General features: G+C 31.5%; 1 pseudogene; it reads right to left on the bottom strand.

Annotated features, from left to right (window-relative positions):
* Window positions 1-3,085: 3,085 nt before the first annotated feature.
* Window positions 3,086-4,223, bottom strand: LOC149151106 (uncharacterized; annotated as a pseudogene).
* Between the last annotated feature and the right edge of the window lie 2,511 nt (window positions 4,224-6,734).

Here is a 6,734-nt window from a genome sequence, read left to right as displayed (position 1 = left end):
ATCTGATTCTCCTATTTAATAATATAGTGCATGATACGCATGCAATAAGCCACACAAAAACCTTTGTTTTAGAGTCTAAGTTGTGTATTGATATAGAAGAGGAGGATGCAAGGATTAATGATTGTAAAAGGAAGGATAAATCTATGAACCATCATTAGAGTGAAGTTTTGAGAATACTCACCGAAATTGTGAGAGCGAAACGAACTTGGCACAAGTTATGCAAGAATGTGATCGCAAACTTTATCTTGTACCTCTTCACCTATGAAAGCTCTGCACAAGGAGAGTCAGTATCTTTCTCCATCTTCCAATGGTGGTAAGGCCCAAGGGAGATTAGCTATGGAATATAGGCTTCTAGTTTCATCATTAGTAAATGAGTCACTGTGCGCTGGTTCACAACCATGTTTAGTCGAGGATCATCAATTCAATTTCAAATTCCAAACTAGCAATGGCATGGATTGAAGCTCTGTGGGTGAGCCTTGTGCAGTCTCCAAAGTATGCTAGCTGGCTGTCATCCTCAGCTTGCCTTCCATACCAGAACGAAATAGCCTGCTTCGAAATTCAAATTTGAATGCAAATCAAATGGGTAGATGAGTATTAATGTCAATGGACTGGATTACGTACTATCATGTATGCTATGTCCATGAAGTGCATTTTCTTTGGTATTGTATGGTCATGGAGCAGTCGCCGGAAATAATCGCGTTATTTGTTGCCAAGAAACCGAGGAGATAGGAGTCCCCATATCGAGGCGGCCAAAACCCACTGTCAGGGTACTATCTCTCGTACTCTTAAGTTGTAATAAATATCCTATAGGGGTGGAAATAAGGCTTGATGAGTATATGACGTTTCCAAAATATTTGATTAATCACATGGCCATCATCAATTTTTCAGTAAGGACCAAGTATAAAAATAATGAGAATAACATGAACGATTCAAATTAATACAATAATTAAGAAAGGATTTGTCTATAATGAGACTTTTTGGAAGGTTTTCTGGTGGGTTTTTTCGGTCAAAATCCGGCAGCAATTTATTGAAATCGCAAGTTTCATAGCTAATTTATGCACAAACAAAGCGTCCCAGGAGGTTTTCAGGGTGCTGAATCCAAATATGCAGTTAAAAAACCATTTTAAATAATACAAATCAAGATTTATCCACAATTTTTTCCGCCAGATTCCATCACCGGAATTTCCAAAAAGTTGCCTTATAGACAACTCCATTAAGAAATGCTACTAAGAATATTTAAGTTGATAGATGTCGGTAGAGTAAATTTTTTCAATTTAAATGTTTATATATATATATATATATATATATATATAAATTAGATATAATTTTAAATCACATTTATTTTATATAATTATAAAATTATTATTTAAATTATTAAATAACATAATATAAATGTAAATTAAAATAATCAATTAAAAAAATCACAGTAATTTAGTTTTATCAACTATATTTATTAATATAATTGCAATAATAATAAATAAATTATTAATAAACAAGTTTATATAGTAGCTATTATATGTTGTTTAGTTTTAATATAATTAAATTAAACTAAAAGTAAAAGTATTAAATTTAAGTTAGTGTTAAGGTTTAGTATCTAGTTAATTTAGGTTTTATTGATTGGTAAATTGAGTATTTTGTTAATAGCTGCATTATGGTGGTGGAGAATCCAATCCTACCCAGCAATAATAATGGCTTATTGTACTAGTAATACATTTGTGGTGAAGGTTGTCTAGAAGGTTTTACATTTTCTGCAAAAAAGTTAGATAGATATATTTTAAAGGGTAGTTGTTCTTGCCAAAGTATAAATAAATATTGTTCTTGCGAGATATATCTATGAAACATAGATTGAATATATTCCTTAAAAATATATATATTAAAATTGAAGTTGATTTATTTACTAAGTTATTTCTTATTTGAATTGAAAATTATTTTAATTTATTATCAATAATTTTATACTTATTTGTTATTAATATTAAGTAAAATCACAACTCTTTTTACTATAAGTAAAATTATTTGTTAAAATCAATTTTTTAAGTGTCCAACTACTTGTAATATATATTAAATAAAAATTTATTATTTGAATCAATTTTCATTTAATTATTGATGAGTTTATGAATATAGTTATTTATTTCAACTAATAAAACATGCGGGTACCAATATTTATTAATATTGAACTTCTTAATTAATAATATTTATTATAAAAGTAATTTGAATATTATAAGATAGTTAAGTAATGTTTTAGTTAATTAATGGTTGATAAGATTTTATTTTTTTATTATATGAAATTGAAAAATTAATTGTCTAGCTAAGACTTGCATAAATTTTGGTGGGTGGTAATCACTAAAAACTCTGTGCATTTACATTTACATATTGATCTTATCTATTTTTATGCAAATATTTGATTAAATTATGATAAATGGTAATTGATAATATTTAAGTGAATATGAATATGAGCTATTTGCAAAGATTTTAATATGGTGATTTTTTATGAAATTTAAATATGAAGTCCGCTTTCTCCGAAATTGTATGGCTGCTAGTGTAAAAAGTAAGGATAAAGGTCTGGATTACCTAAAGCCTGTCTGTCGTAACATGAATTCTCTGCCCTAAAATCATAACATAAATGTTACAAGTGTATCTAAAAATTATTACACAAATATAAGTAACTACAGTTACTGATATAACATTATGTTAAACAAAAACTGCAATAGAAATATTACAAAATAAAACTTGAATCAATCATATTATAGATAAATAATTTTAAATATTACAGAGAATCTGCAATTTTCTTTTTATTATCAAACACAAAGTAATAGTTAATGAAAATAATACTCACTCTTAAAAAAAATGCAGCACACCTCTCTTAACAACATTTACTATAGTTGTGGAATGCATTGATTGCCACTCTACTTGGTGGAAAGTTTCAGATTGAAATCCCTAAAATTTTATTGGCTCCATTCCCTGTCACGGGATTTATTCACGGTGTTCCAGAAAAAAGTTTGTCTACAGCTCATTCCTTCCGCACGATGTTGCAGCCCAACTTTGTCTAAAGCTCTCTCCACCCATGCGTAAGTGATTGCAACGAGCTTCATTTCTGTAAATAATCGAATTCATGAATCCATTCTTTGTCTTGTTCGTTATTGTAGTCTTTTTCCATTGCTCTGTACAAGTCTTCTGATGTAAAATCTGTTGAACAGACGAACAGAGAAGGGAGCAGATTACAGTATTGAGACGACTGCTTGTTCGAAAACAATGAACTCTCGGCTAAACTAACTGCATCTCCCCCAGAATAATCGTAATGAGGAGATTGCTGGTAACCTAAACTCGACATAGAACAGAGAGAATCTGTAGCTGTTGTTTTGACGGCATTATTAGCCAATGGCAAACCAATACGCTCGGATTCTTCGTTTCCGATGGCATCATTCACAAGTAGGTAGCGCCATGAGGATTTCCTGGTTTCTTGAACGTTCCATAATTTGAAGGCTTCATCTGATATATGATTACTGGAGCCCTCATCGTTATAGCCATTTGCTCTTACAATTCCAGAGTGTCGCACGGCTGTTTTTATTTTAACGGCAGTGGCTTTGAACACAGGATTTTGAACAGGAACAGGAGATTTTGATCTTGTTCTTCGATTTTCTGAAGTCCTGGGTTGAGATTTGTTCATTGACAGACACAGCTTCTTGCCCATATGAGTGTTCTAATAATTCTTGATTTCGTTGTCTGTTCGACCAAGCAGTCATCCTGCTACCAGAGACCAGAGACCACCTGCAAATACATTGTATAGTTGAGATTAACTCAATGGAAGATTTCAAAAATATTTCAAAACCTAAGAAAACCGAAAGTGTCATGTGCACTGATTTTCTACATACCGATTGCCAAGAAGACGATGCAACCGAATAATGAGCTCCTCCTCGTCGGGAGAAATGTTACCACGTTTAATGTCGGGGCAAAGATAGTTCAGCCAACGCAACCTGCAACTCTTTCCACATCGCTTCAGACCTGCAAAACAAAACCTGCCCGCTCATTTAGCCTCTCAATGTGCATTTTGTTTGCAATAAAAATTTGCAATTAGAATTTTACTGAAACTCACCTGCTTTTTTAGGGATATTTTTCCATCCACCGCTGCCATGAATTCGAATGTATTCAGAGAGAATCATATCCTCCATGGCGGACCAAGCCCCACGGCTAAGACCTTCTTTTGAACAGCAAGGGGATCTAACCATCTTCAATATTCTTCTGTAACCCGTTAAGGCTAACTCAAGACAGCTGATGATCTGCTCTGACACAGGACTGGCCTCCTCGCTTCTCTTTGGAAATAGCGCGCTTCTAAATTCAAATTTGAATTCAAATCAAATGGGTATATGAGTATTAATGTCGACCGACTGGATTACGTACTATCATGTATGCTATGTCCATGAAGTATTGTATGGTCATGTAGCAGTCGCTGGAAAGAATCCCGTTATTTGTTTGCGAGAAACCGGGGATATGGGAGTCCCCATATCGAGATGGCAAAAACCCACTGTCGGGTATTGTCTCTTGTACTATTGAGAGTGTATTAATGGATCTATAAATTTGGAAATAGGTATTGTTGAGATCGAGATTCCATTTTAGCAGTGGATTTTTCTTTTGACAATTTATTACCATAAATAATTCCGCTCGTTATATGAACAATAAAGAATAAAGAGTTGTGGCTTAAAAACATTATTCTTTTTATTATTGAAACAAAAAGAGAGTACCTATTTTAAATAGAGGATTGTTTGTTCTCTGCCGAGTGTTTCAGAGTATTATGAGTATTATAAATATATTAGTGAATCATAGAGGATTGTTTGTTCTCTGCCGAGTGTTTCAGAGTATTATGAGTATTATAAATATATTAGTGAATCATTGTGTTCATCTTTTTCCTTTTTGAATAAGTGTGGTTCGCTGTACTTTCAAAATTACAATTTGTTAGCTATGTAGCTAATTACTATGGTTATTAGGAGAAATTATAAAATTCATAACACTGTAGTGTCTAAAATTACAATTTGTTAGCTATGTAGCTAAAGAGAGTACCTATCTTAAATAGAGGATTGTTTGTTCTCTGCCAAGTGTTTCAGAGTATTATGAGTATTATAAATATATTAGTGAATCATTGTGTTCATCTTTTTCCTTTTTGAATAAGTGTGGTTCGCTGTACTTTCAAAATTACAATTTGTTAGCTATGTAGCTAATTACTATGGTTACTTATTAGGAGAAATTATAAAATTCATAACACTGTAGTGTCTAAAATTACAAGATTTTTTCATAATTTAGTGTTATCAGTTTTTCCTTATAAGTGATGAAAAGAAAGACTATGAGTGATAAAAGAAGCCAACGTTTTCTTGGTTCAAAATTACAATTTGTTAGCTATGTAGCTACTTACTATGGTTACTTATTATGAGAAATTATAAAATTCGTAACATTGGAGTATCCAAAATTACAAGATGTTTCATAATTTAGTGTTATCAATTTTTACTAATGACTTTAAGTGATGAAAAGAAAGACTATGAGTGTCATAGAAGAAGCCAACGTTTATACATAATCTTTATTCAAAGGCGATAAATTGAATTTTACCAGGTTCTGGTGATATACCTCTTTTAGAAAGGAGGTCAGCAATCCCACTCTGTTCCTGGTAGATGTGTCCAAATTCAATGTGTTGAAAGGAGCGCACGAGAAGCTTAATTCTCTGCATCTAGTTGGATAAGTTGGGGGTGGAAGAGAGTGTAGTCCTTTGCCCAGTCTATAATCCCTTTCGCATCTTCATAAATGGATATGTCATCAACTCCTAGACAAATAGCACCTGCCTTATTGGTATAGTGTTTGGTATGTAATTTGGAGGTAGTCTGTTTGTACCTTGATTTTGCTAATAAATTTGATTAATTTTTTACAAATAGAATAAAGTTATGGGTACTTCGCTACAAAGCCATGTGTCACCCACCTAATGGGCCATATGTTAAGCTTTCAACCTGCCATGTATCATTGTCTCATTGCGCTATGTGTTACCTTCAGAATGTTCTATTTATCAACTCCTAGATGTGTCCCCCTTCACTTTGACTATGACATTTTTCTCGCTATCGCAAAACTTCAAATTCCAATAGTTTTCACATATAAAGTCAGATTGATGCAATTCAAATTGCATTGGAATCAATTCTCTCATCTTTACACAATGATGTTATTTCCATCAAATTTTGGGGACTTTGAATTTTAATAATTTTTAAGAGCCTCCTATATCAAATTGCCTCTGTTATAATACTTTATTTATTTGTTTAGAAAAAGTTAACGAAGTACTAGTACATTAACTGCTTGATGAAACTCATAAACAAAAAACTAGAATTTTAACAAAAGACATTATATTAACATATTTCAAAAATTATTACATGACATTTAATAGTACCTTAAGTTATGTATAAAGAAATTATTAAAATTTTAATATAAATTTCTAAATGAATTTTTGAAATTTTAATATAAATTTCTAATGATTGATCATTTATATATTTTCTACAATTGTAAATACATAACCATAAATTTTATAATCTTTATTTTCGTTCGTTATTGGTGGGGTATTACTATATTTTATAGCCTTCAATAATTTAACTTCACTTCTATTGCATGAATTCACTTCTATTGCATGAATTGGTGATTTAATGTGTTACTAATGGATTTGTTTTCCCTTTATGATTGAGATATTGAGTTATTAGAATTTTTTTTCTTTCTTT

This window comes from Pinus tabuliformis, chromosome 9 (assembly GCF_031772625.1).
Source record: "Pinus tabuliformis cultivar Carrire ecotype Pingquan chromosome 9, CPIR1, whole genome shotgun sequence".
NCBI lineage: Eukaryota > Viridiplantae > Streptophyta > Pinopsida > Pinales > Pinaceae > Pinus > Pinus tabuliformis.
This window is presented reverse-complemented; position numbering and strand designations above follow the sequence as displayed.